We start from the raw sequence: 11520 nt of genomic DNA, 5'->3' as shown, positions 1-11520 counted from the left end.
ATTTATACTTGATTTCAGTGTCTGCTTCTATTATCCTTTGCATGTAAGTGAGGTGGCTCTGTGCAGTACTTGGCACCAGGTAAGGACTTGTTCAGCCTTCATCTTTTTTTTTTTTTCCCCTTTTTATCGGTACCGGGGATTAAACTCAACGACCACCTGCTTGCAAGGCAGGTGCTTATGCCGCAGAGCTAAATCCCCAGCCCCTTCAGCCTTCATCTTGTTGGCTTTTTTTTTTTTTTTTTTTTTTTTTGGCGTTTTTCGGGTTTTTATCGGTACCAGGGATCGAACTCACAACTGCCTGCTTGCAAGGCAGGTGCTTATGCTGCTGAGCTAAATCCCCAGCCCCGATCTTGTTGGCTTTCTTTTTCCTGGCGTTCAAATGCAGCTGGCCAAGTACTCTACCACTAAAGATGCATCCTTAGTACCCTTTGTTGCTATCCTAACGTGGAATATTGTGGCTAGAGGCCAGTTGATAGTATTACACTAGGGATTGTTGCTAAAAGGGCTTTAAAATCATTGATAGGTCTTTTTCACAACAGTATTGGGTTAAGCATCAGTGTAAGGATAAATAAAACCTTTATAATATTGGGTTCTAATGGCTTCCAGGTATGCTGCTAAGAGTGTCATTTTTTGTGTCCCGGGGTGATTTTTTTTTTTTTTTTTTTTTTTTTTAGGTACCTGCAGTTGAACTCGGGGCCTTGGATTTGCGAGGCAGGTGTTTGTGCCACTGAGCTATATTCCCAGAGCAGGGCTCTGGGCTTCAGAAGTGGATTCAAAGTACTGATTATTTCAGAGTCAATAGAATTTATAAAAACATCTGAAACCCAGCTAGTAGGGCAGTGCTGGCTGAGAAGAAGCAAGACTCATCACGGGGCTGTACAGTGAGGATGAGGCTGTGCCAAGCCCTGGGGTTGCCTACTACCTTTGTTGTGAGGGCTCCTGGCCACTGGCATGAGGTAGCCATGATGCTATGAGTAGAGGGCAGATAACTTGTCTTCATGGGAAGGAGGTTATGGCTCCACAAAAAGGTGTAGGCCTTCCGAGCAAGGCCTAGATGAAAGTTACAAGTGCGTTCAGTCAGGAAGACTTCAGTGGCAACACAGTTAATATCTGTAGTTTGCACTTGGGAGACAGGATGAGTATGTTAGAAATGATGCTGTGTGTGTGTGGAGAATCTGAAATGAGTTGGAGCCTGGCATAAAGCACGTAGACTTTACCTCAAAGGAAAGAGTCCCAATTGGGAGTATAGCTCAGCTGCACAGCACCTGCCCTGCAAGCACAAGGTCCTGGGTTCCATTCCTGGTACCACACACACAAAGCCCCTTGACCAGACCTCGGAAAATTCAGTCAGGGCTCAGGGAGACAAATTGCTTTTCTGGAAGCAGGTGACCAGGTTTCCTGTGACAGTATGACTTCCAGCCCTACAGCAGCCAAAACCTTGAGAAGGGAGGTGTCAACCACTGAAGGATGAGACCAGGGTGGGGATCTTTGGAAAACGGGATTCCCAGTGGGGAGATGGTGATTAGTATGAGTGCAGTTTAATTTAAAGAGTAATTTCTTATATTCTATAGCAGAGAGGGGTAACTGGTTGACTAATAGGATCAAGTTTCCAAAGAAAAGGTGAATGTCAGAGTTGATGGATATGCCATTTACACGGTCATGACAGTTGCAGTCATTTATTAGAATGTGACACTTTACCCCCATAAACTTGTAAAATTATGTCAATTTGAAAAAGAAGCCTGGGGGGCTGGGGGTTTAGCTCAGCGGCATAAGTGCCTGCCTTGAAAGCAGGCAGTCGTGAGTTTGATCCCTGGTACCGATAAAAAGGAAAAAGGAAAAAAAAAAAAAAAAAAAGCCTGGGCCAGGGATTTAGCTCAGTGGCATAAACGCTTCCCTGGCAAGCATGAGGTTGGGAGTTTGATCTCTGGTACCAAAAAAAAAGCCTTGTATAGAAGTGCATTCTTGTCATCCCAACCCTCAGGACGCTGAGGCCAGAGGATGCTGAGTTTGAGGCCAGTCTGGGCTAAAGGGAGTTCAAGGTCAGTATGACTTATAGAGCAAGACTTCTCAAAAGAAGGAAAAATAAAGAACAAAATCTGACACTAAGAAATATTTTTCTTTTAGTATTTTTATACAAGGTCTTGCTCTGTAGCCCACGTTGGCCTTGGCAATGATCCTCCTGCCTCGGCCTCCTGAGTGCAGTCATTACAGGTGTGCACCACCATGCCCAGCTCAGGAGAATTTGAAAGGGGCAGAACTGGATATTTGAAGATATTAGAGATGTAAGTGTAACATGAAGAGAGGGGAGACAAAGACAGCCAGGCTTGTGTAAGGGCAACATGCCTTGGAATTTATTCTGCCTGGGTTCAAGCAGACCAAGAGTGAAAACAGTTTCTGTAGGGAACACAGAAAAGCGAGCTGCTTTTATAGAAATGGAAAGGTGAGTGACATTAGGTGGGGAGATTTTAAATAAATATCAAACTTCTCTGGCTCTTGTCCCTCAGTGGGCGAAGCTCTTGTAGGTCTGGTGTAAAATTTTGGGTGTCTCCAGATGCCCCAGGACTGGCAAGATTCTTCGTCTTGTCTTCCTCACTCCCTCCTGTGCTGCCAGTGCCAGCTGAGGTGCTGAGCTGAGTTCCCTGCTGAGAGTGGTGCCTCTGCTGGCGAGCGGATCGGAGACTGGCGCAGTCTGGCCTATTCAGGCCTTACGGTAAGGACATGGGCATTTCCCATCCTCTCAGCCTTTAAAACTTCTGATATGGACTTCTTTATTTTAGGGCATGGTAGTGCACTGAGCTACATCTCTAGACTACTATTGCTACTATTTCTTTTTCCCTTTTCCCCTTCCTTCCTTCCTTTCTTTTCTTTCTTTTCTTTTCTTTTCTTTTCTTTTCTTTTCTTTTCTTTTCTATTTTTTTTTTTTTTTTGAGCCAGTTCTCACTAAGTTGCTAAGTTGTTTGGTTGGGCTGAAGTAGTGATCTACCTGCCTCAGCCTCCCAGAATGCTGGGCTTACACATCTGTACCTAAAGACATGTGACAAAGTATATATAAATGTGTGTTAACCAGGGATGTAGCTCAGGGGCACAGTGCCTGCTTGGTAAGTGCAAGGCCCTAAGTTCAATTCCCATTGCAAAGAAAAAATCTATGTCGTGCCTCTGGGTTCCCCAACACCATAAAATGCAGGAGGAGAGGTAGAGATCCAAACATTTTGCAGGGTGTGGTTGTACCCTGAACAGATAAATATAACTCCTTCTGTTCTGAAAAGGTGAGACCACACTGGTCTGCGTGGAGAGTGAGCTCCTTGTAAATACCTATTCTTCTACATCTTACCCTAGAATTGATAAAAAATAGAATTTGTCTTTCTTACCCTGTGCAGGTCTGACAGTGTACAGGTTCCCCAGACAAACATGCCTGGTCATGGAGTGAGGCAGACCTGTCAACAGACACTTCTGCACAGCGTGCTAAACAAGACGCCACATCAGGGCCACACAGGGTGCTGAATGGGTACAAGAGGTGACCTTTTCACCAACAAAGTGAGGCACAAGCTCTTGGGATGATGGGGGGATGTGCTGTTTTGCATAAGAAGATAACATGGAGGGGCTGAGGCTGGGCGTCACGGCCTGGAAGCAGACAGTGCCTGCCTCCCTGGATACAGTGGCTCAGATCTGGACACTGGGAGCCACAGAGTTCCCTGTTCCTGTTCTCGTCCTCATTGTGGTCCAGGAAGTTTGAATTTGTAATCTCATGAGAAGTTACTGGAATTCTAGTGAGTTAATTCCATCTATTACTGCTAGTGCAACCCAAGGGGAGAATAAACACACTAAGACACCTACACAGTCATGGGAACCAGGGGATCCCAAGGCCAATGGAAAAGGTGATTCACCTGAACAAAGGCCACAACCCAGGGCCCAACTGAATTCCATTAATTCTCTTTGAGGGGAGTGACTTGGGGAAGAGTAACAGAGTGGCAGGAAGAACGTGATCGCCGTGACTGCCGGAGAGTTTTGGGAAATACGTGACCGCCGTGAGCTGAGCTAGGCAGGAGCCCTGAGATCACCTCTGTGATAGTAGAACGGCTGCAGATGCAGAGAGAGCAATATGCATCACACAACTGAGGCAATATTTTGGGTTGGTGCTTCGGTTCTGATGTATAATCATTTTTGCCCTGGAAAGTCACAGCTGCTTTCCTGAGCAAGGTCCCAGATGACAGCGTGGAGCACAGCTCTCCATTCTGCCCAGCTCAGCCATGCTTTTCTGGGAGTCACTGGGCGGGGAAACACCAACTGTGGCCTTGCTTCCAGGACCACACATCAGGACCTCAGCCAGCCCAATTTACATTGTTCAAAGCCAACTGAAGGGACAAAGAAATGGTCTAGCCAGCTCTGTACTATCAATACATGGAGACTGGACCAAGTTTATCCAAAATGGAGATGCTCTGCTTTCAAGGAGAGTCGCCTCGGTGGTTCCCACAGGGAGTCGGGGGAAGGCTGCACAGACATCCCGTGTTTGTGACACGCTGAGATAACGGGGCGGGCACTGATTGACTTGCAGTAGATGCCTACTTGTCCCGCCTCCTGAAAACACCCCTGGCCAGGGAGAAACACTAAGGGATGAGGCCAGGTAGGTATGGTGGCCCACCCCTGCAGTCCAGCACTGAAAGCTGAGGTCAGAAGATTGCAAAATTGCAGCCGAGCCTGGGAAGTTTAATAACTTCATGAGATCCTGTATCAAAATATAAAAGTAGACAAGGGTTGAGGAGCTGAAGATGGGGCTGTATGCATGTAATCCCAGCACTCAGGAACCTGAGGCAGTGACTTTGAGGCAACCTTGGTGACACTGGGAGTTTGAGACCAGCCTGTGCTACACAGACCATGGGTTAGCCTCCCTCCAAAAAAGGGGGAGCTGGAGACTTAGTTCTGTGTAAGGTCTTGGGGTCAGTTCATTCCCAGCTCTGACCGGGAAACACAGTATTGTGTGAAGCCTCCAAATGCCTCTTCTCTCTGGAGAGCAAAATGAAAACTTGACTTGAGGATTTGCTTCATGGGATGAGAGTGTTTTCTGATGCTTTTCTCTGGGGCTCATTTCTCTTTGACCTCTGAGCTCGCTGGGACCTGCCCGAGCAGAATATATCCTCCCCGGGGAAATGAATTTCTAGACCAGAATAACAAGATATTTCAAAAGCATCCCCATTTTCCAAAGAATTACTAACTATGGATAGAGCACGGTTACACATTCCTGTCATCCCATCACTCTGGGACACTTTGACAGAAGAACAGAAAATTTGAGCCTGACCTGGACAATTTAGCAGCTTAGTGAAGCCTTGTCTCAAAATTACAGAGGTAAATAAAGGACTGGGCGTGCAGATCAGTGAAAAAGCCCTGGATTCAATCTCCATGACTGTCACCAGATAAAACACAAAACAAAACAACTCCTTTAAAAACATCATTAAAAAAATATCAACAATGGGGCTGGGGATTTAGCTCAGCGGCATAAGTGCCTACCTTGCAAACAGGCAGTCGTGAGTTCGATCCCCGGTACCAATAAAAAGGAAAAAGACAAAATATTAAAAAAAATATTAACAACAACAAAACCCCAAAGTTTATTATCTTTTTATTTTTATTCACAGACAGCTGCCTTGTACCTAGGAAAGTTAAAGATACGTTTTTTTTTTTTTTTGCATTCAGTTATCCAAACAATATCAGCACAAATCTTTCTCCTCAGTGAACTCAGAGAAATCAGTAATATAGCTAGCTATCTTAACTATTTTCTTTATGTACATACACATACACATATGTTTTTTCTTTCAGCTTGTCACACTAATGAGACAATATGATGTTTACACATCTGTGTCTTATTATTTCACTAATGAGTATGGTCTCAAGTTGCATCCATTTACCCATAAATTTCCAGTTTATCCTTCTTTATGGCTGAGTAGTATACCATTGTATAAAAATACCACATTTTTTTTTTAAATCTATTCCTCAGTCAATGGGCATTTGGGTTGTTTCCAAGATCTGGCTATTACACACTGCTGGATGCACGTATATCACTGTAGTCTGATGTTTTTAATTCTTTGAGAAGATACCTAGAAGGGGAATAACTGGGTCCTATGGGACCTCTATCCTAGTGATTTTTTTTTTTGATACTGAGCATTGAACTCATGACCTTGTGCTTCCCAGGCAGGCGCTTATGCCACTGAGCTATAGCCCCAACAGTCCTAGTTTTTTTTTTTTAGGAATCTCCACACTCATTTCCACAGTGGTTGTACCAACAACAGTAAAGAAGGGTTCCTTTTTCCCCACAGCCCTCCAGCATTTGTCATTGGTTAATTTCTTGATGGTAGCCATGCTTTCCAGGGTAAGGTAGAATCTCAGTGTTGTTTTAATTTGCACCTCTCTAATGACCAGTGATGTTGAACATTTTTTCACATATTTATTTTTTCATCTGAAAATTGTGTATGCCTCTCAGATGCCCATTTTTGGACTGGGTCTTTAAGTCTGGGAGGACTGATTTTTTTTTTTTTTTTAGTTCTTTTAATCCTTTTGTCTGAGATACAATTTGCAAACGTTTTCTCCCACATTGTGGGTTGTCTCTTTACTCTGTTGATGGTTTCTCTTGCTGTGCAAAAGCTTTTCTTTCTTTTTTTTTTCCTGTCTTTTTGAGACAGGGTCTCTCTGTGCAATTCAGGCTGGCCTTGAGCTCACTTTGTAGCCCAGGCTGCTCTCGAACTCAATGATCCTCCTGCCTCAGCCTCCCGAGTGCTGGGATTACAGGCGTGAGCTGCCACGCCAGGCTGCAAAAGCTTTTCAATAGGGTGAGATCCTAGTGGTTGATTCTTTGTGAGAGTTTCTATGCAACTGGGGTTTTGTTCATAAAGTCTGCCTATTCCAATGTCTTTAAGAATTTTACCTACTCTATCTTCTAGCAGATTTAATGTTTCTGTTTTAATATTAAGACCTTTAATCCATTCTGATTTTAGTTTAGTACATGGTGAAAGAGGTGAGTCCAGGGGCTGGGGATTTAGCTCAGAGGCATAAAGCGCTTGCCTTGCAAGCAGACAGTCGTGAGTTCGATCCCTGGTACCCATAAAAACGAAAAAGACAAAAAAAAAAAAAAAAAAAAAAAAAAAAAAAAGAGGTGAGTCCAGTTCCCTCTGGTTCCAGATTAATTTTTAGCATTGTTTTCTCTAATTCTGTGAGATATGCTATTGGAATTTTGATTGGGATTGCATTGACTCTGTATAACAGTTTTGGGAGTGTGGCCATTTTCACTATATTGGGTCTTCCTACCTAAGAGAGTGGGGTAGATTTCCATTTTTTTTTTTTTTTTGTCTTTTTCGTTTTTATCGGTATCAGGGATCGAACCCACGACTGCCTGCTTGCAAGGCAGGTGCTTATGCCGCTGAGCTAAATCCCTAGCCCCTGATTTCCATTTTCTAATGGCATCTTCAATCTCCCATTTCAGAGTACTGCAGTTTTCAATGTAGAGGTCTTTTAGACCTCTCACTGTTAGACTGATTCCTAAGTATTTCATTTTTTGGTTGTTATTGTAAAAGTTATTGTTTCCCTGACTTCTCTCTTAATGAGTTTGTTATTCATGTACAGGAAAGCTATTGATTTTTGAGTGTTGACTTTATAACCAGCTACATTACTGAATTTGCTTATTAAATCTAGCAGTTTTTTAGGGGAGTTTTTGGGGTCATATATGAGTATCGTGTCATCTGCAAATAATGATAATTTAACTTCTTCCTTTCTTATCTTTATTCCTTTTCCTGGTCTAATTGTTCCAGTTAAAGTTTCCAGGACTATGTTGAATAAGAGAGCAGACAGTGGGCATCCTCATCTTGTTCCTGATTTTAGAGTGAAAGCCTTCAGTTTTTGTCCATTTAGTAGCATGTTAGCTGTTGGTTTGTCATAGATGGCTTTTATCCGATTGAGATAAAGACCATCTGTTGCAATTTTCTGTAAAGTCTATTATCTTTAAAACAAGTGTTGTTTGTTTGTTTTTTTTTTGGCACCAGGGATTGAACTCATGACCTTGCACTTGCCAGGCAGGCACTTACACCACTGAGCTAAATCCCCAGCCCTAGAACAAGGGTTTTTAACCATGATAATAAACATGCTAGGAACTGGGCATGGTCGTGCATGCCTGGAATCCCAGCACTTGGGAGGCAGAGGCAGCAGAATCCTAGTGAGTTTGAGGCCAGCTTGGGCTACATAGAGACACCTTGTCTCAAACAACAAAAATAAAATCATACTAGGAAATAAAAAAAAGAGGCAGCTGGGCAATGTGTCACATGTCTATAATCCCAGCACTTGGGAAGTCAAGGCATGCAGATCATCAAGTTCAATAGCAGCCTGGGCTGGGGAGGTAGCCCAGAGGCACAGTGCCCATGAGGCAAGCACAAGGCCCTGAGTTCGATTCCCTATACCAAAACAAATAAATACGTGAATAAATAAAAACCAGCCTGGTCATGAGACTGTGTCTCAAATCAAAGTGCTTGGGATGTGGCTCAGTAGTACTTGCCTAGCAAGAACCAGGACCTAGGTTCAACCCACAGTACCTTAAAAAAACCAAAAGTTGGGCTGGGGATTTAGCTCAGCGGCATAAGCACCTGCCTTGCAAGCAGGCGGTCGTGAGTTCGATCTCTGGTACCGATAAAAAAATTAAAAAAAAAAAAAAAAAAAAGTTGGGGTGTGTGGAAAAGCAAAGCAAAGAAAAAAATTCCAGGTGGAAACAGTTTAGAGAAATTTAAGACTATTTGTGGTCGGGCCCGCAGGTAATCACAGCACTCTGGGAGGCTAAGGCAGCAAGATGATAAATTCAAACCCAGACTGGATAACATTAGCAGCTTTGACTCTACCTCAGAGCTAAAAAGAAATATAAAAATATAGAAAGCTTTAAAAGTGCTGGAGATGTAGCTCAGGGTGAAGCCCTTGGCTTGAGTTCCCATTACAAATAAATAAATAGACAAACAGAGCTGTGATTTAGCTCAGGGTTAAAAGTCCCACCTTCAAATCTCAGTGCTGAAAACAGGCAGGTACTGTACCACTGAGCTGCATCCCTAACCCTCCAGTGCTGAAAAGAAGCAAACAAAGGTACAGTGGTATCAGAGGCCCAGCCTACCCTTTCCACCTGCCCCCTGGCATGAGCCCTTTTATTGCCAGCTCAGCTTGCTCAGCTCCAAATTTCTCCAACACCTCCCAGCCTGTGCAAAGTATCTATCATGTGTTCACCTCGCTGAGTCGCCACCTGCACTTCTCAGACTTGGCCAAGTTTGTGCACCAGCTGCCAGGAGGGTCCTGGCATGTTTACAACAGAAATAGGATCCCCCTTTAGCCTTGAGGTTTAAGGAGCCTGGGAGGGGCCGGTCACCGCCAAGGTCTGCAGTGCCACCTCTGTGTGGGGAGGGGAGAAAGTCTGATTTCTCAATGTAGACCCTCCCTTGAAAGTATCATCTGCACAAAGTGAAATCTATTTTTTTTTTTTTTTGTCTTTTCCTTTTTATCGGTACCGGGAATCGAACTCACGACTACCTGCTTTCAAGGCAGGCAATTATGCCGCTGAGCTAAATCCCCAGCCCTACACAAAGTGAAATCTTAAGCCTGGATGCGCCAAATACCTGCTGTCTGTCTGCCTGGAGACCCAGTGAGTGGCACTTGGGCTGGAGGGCACTTGTTTTAAAAACCCAAGAACCTGATTTCTCTGTGTACAGTGCCTTTTACTTCCCTGTGGCCCTGATACTACTGTTCTGTTCATGCGCACTTCTTGTTTCTATTGGTATGGACGTTCCCTGAGTACACCTTCCTGTGATCTTCAGTCAGCAGAGATGTTTTTCATTTATCATTGGATATGTGCTTTACAATTCTTTGCTCATCATACACAAGAGCCTGGAATCTATGTGGTGGATCCACCATGGGGTAACAATTTCTGTTTATTTTCTGATACTGAAAACTGATCGCAGGGCCTGCGGCATGCCTGGCAAGCACTCTATCACCAAACACACTTCTAGTCATTTTGATATTTTACTGTATTTGTTTATTTACTGCTTTGTCTTTTGAGACAGGGTTTCACTCTGCAGTTTAGGTTGAAGTCATTTTGTAACCCAGGCTGGCCTCAAACTCACAGCGATCTGCCTGCCTCAGCCTCTAAGTGCTGGCAATACAGGTGTGGGCTGCCACACCTGGTGGAAACTGTATTTTGAGACCTGATCCTGCAGTGCTGCCGAGGCTTTGCCCTCATTCCTTAACCAATGCACCTTCCCCTTCAAACATCAACCGTGAGTCGGCAGTGGTGGCTCACACTTGTATTCCTAGCTCCTTGAGAGGCTGAGGCAGAAGGACTGGAGTTCCAGGCCAGCCAGGGCACTTTGGCAAGGGTCTAATTCAAAATAAAAATGGCTGAGGATGTAGCTCTGGGGTAGAGCCCTCACGTTCAGCCTCAGGAGAGGGCAGGCAGGGGTGGAGGACGGGGCAGACCAGAAGGAAGTCAGATACACGTATGTATGTGTATGACTTTACTTACCTGCAAGTGACCCAGCTGCCAGGACAGAAGTCAGATCAGGAGGAATCAGATACCAGCAGAGAGAGGGGAGAGCAGGAGGGCGCCATGACACACTTTATTTTTTAATTTGTAACTTTTATTTTAAAGAGAATAAAACAATAAAATAAAACAGAATAAAGCCAATCAAAACAGAACAGTGAAAGGGATACAGGACTCAAAACCAGGATAATAGGAAATCAACAATGGCTACCATAATAGAATTTGTTATCTTCAAAATACTTGTCCATACCATCAGACACAGTAAAATCAAATAAAACACAGTAAAATCAATCAAAACAGAACATGGAATAAGTCAAAAGAATATGTTGGAACCAAACAAAACAGAATAACATTGGATTTCAAAAACAAGACAGAAGAAAATCCCCCATATTTGCTGTATTGTGTACTATTATCATCCTAGTAGACATTCAGAGCACCAGCCTGAGGGCTGCACAGACAATCAAACAGTACTAGCACTTAGTTGTCCTGGTACCTTAGCTGCTATCAACTCAGCCTGTCCTCCAAGTCACCTGGTTACAAGAGTATAAATCACACCACAATAAACCTGTTTTTCAAAAACAGAAATGGGCTGAGTGTGTACTTCAATGTTAAATTGCTTGCCCAGCACAAGGTCCTGGGTTCAATCACCAGTACGACAAAAAAACAGAGAGATGAGAGGGACAGGGAGAGAAAATATAATCTACTTGCAGGAATAGTTTGCTCAGCCACTTGGACTTTGGTTCCTTTCTCCTGTCGGGACCCTGGGCCTCAGTGGTCCTTAGGGGCTCTTTAGCCTCTCTGAGGACCAGTTAGCTTTTCTTTCTTTCTTTCTTTCTTTCTTTTTTTTTTTTTTTTTTTTTTGTTCTTCCTTGCTGAAGAAGGTCTGCACAGCCACGCACCATCTTACTTCTATTTGTTTTCTGGCAGGATCATACTGCCTACTCAGGGAAGCACCCTCTGACCAGCACAGGGACCTC

This window comes from Cavia porcellus, unplaced genomic scaffold (assembly GCF_034190915.1).
Source record: "Cavia porcellus strain 051 isolate PalLab524CR breed Dunkin Hartley unplaced genomic scaffold, mCavPor4.1 scaffold_32, whole genome shotgun sequence".
Taxonomy (NCBI): domain Eukaryota; kingdom Metazoa; phylum Chordata; class Mammalia; order Rodentia; family Caviidae; genus Cavia; species Cavia porcellus.
Note: the sequence above shows the minus strand (reverse complement) of the source record.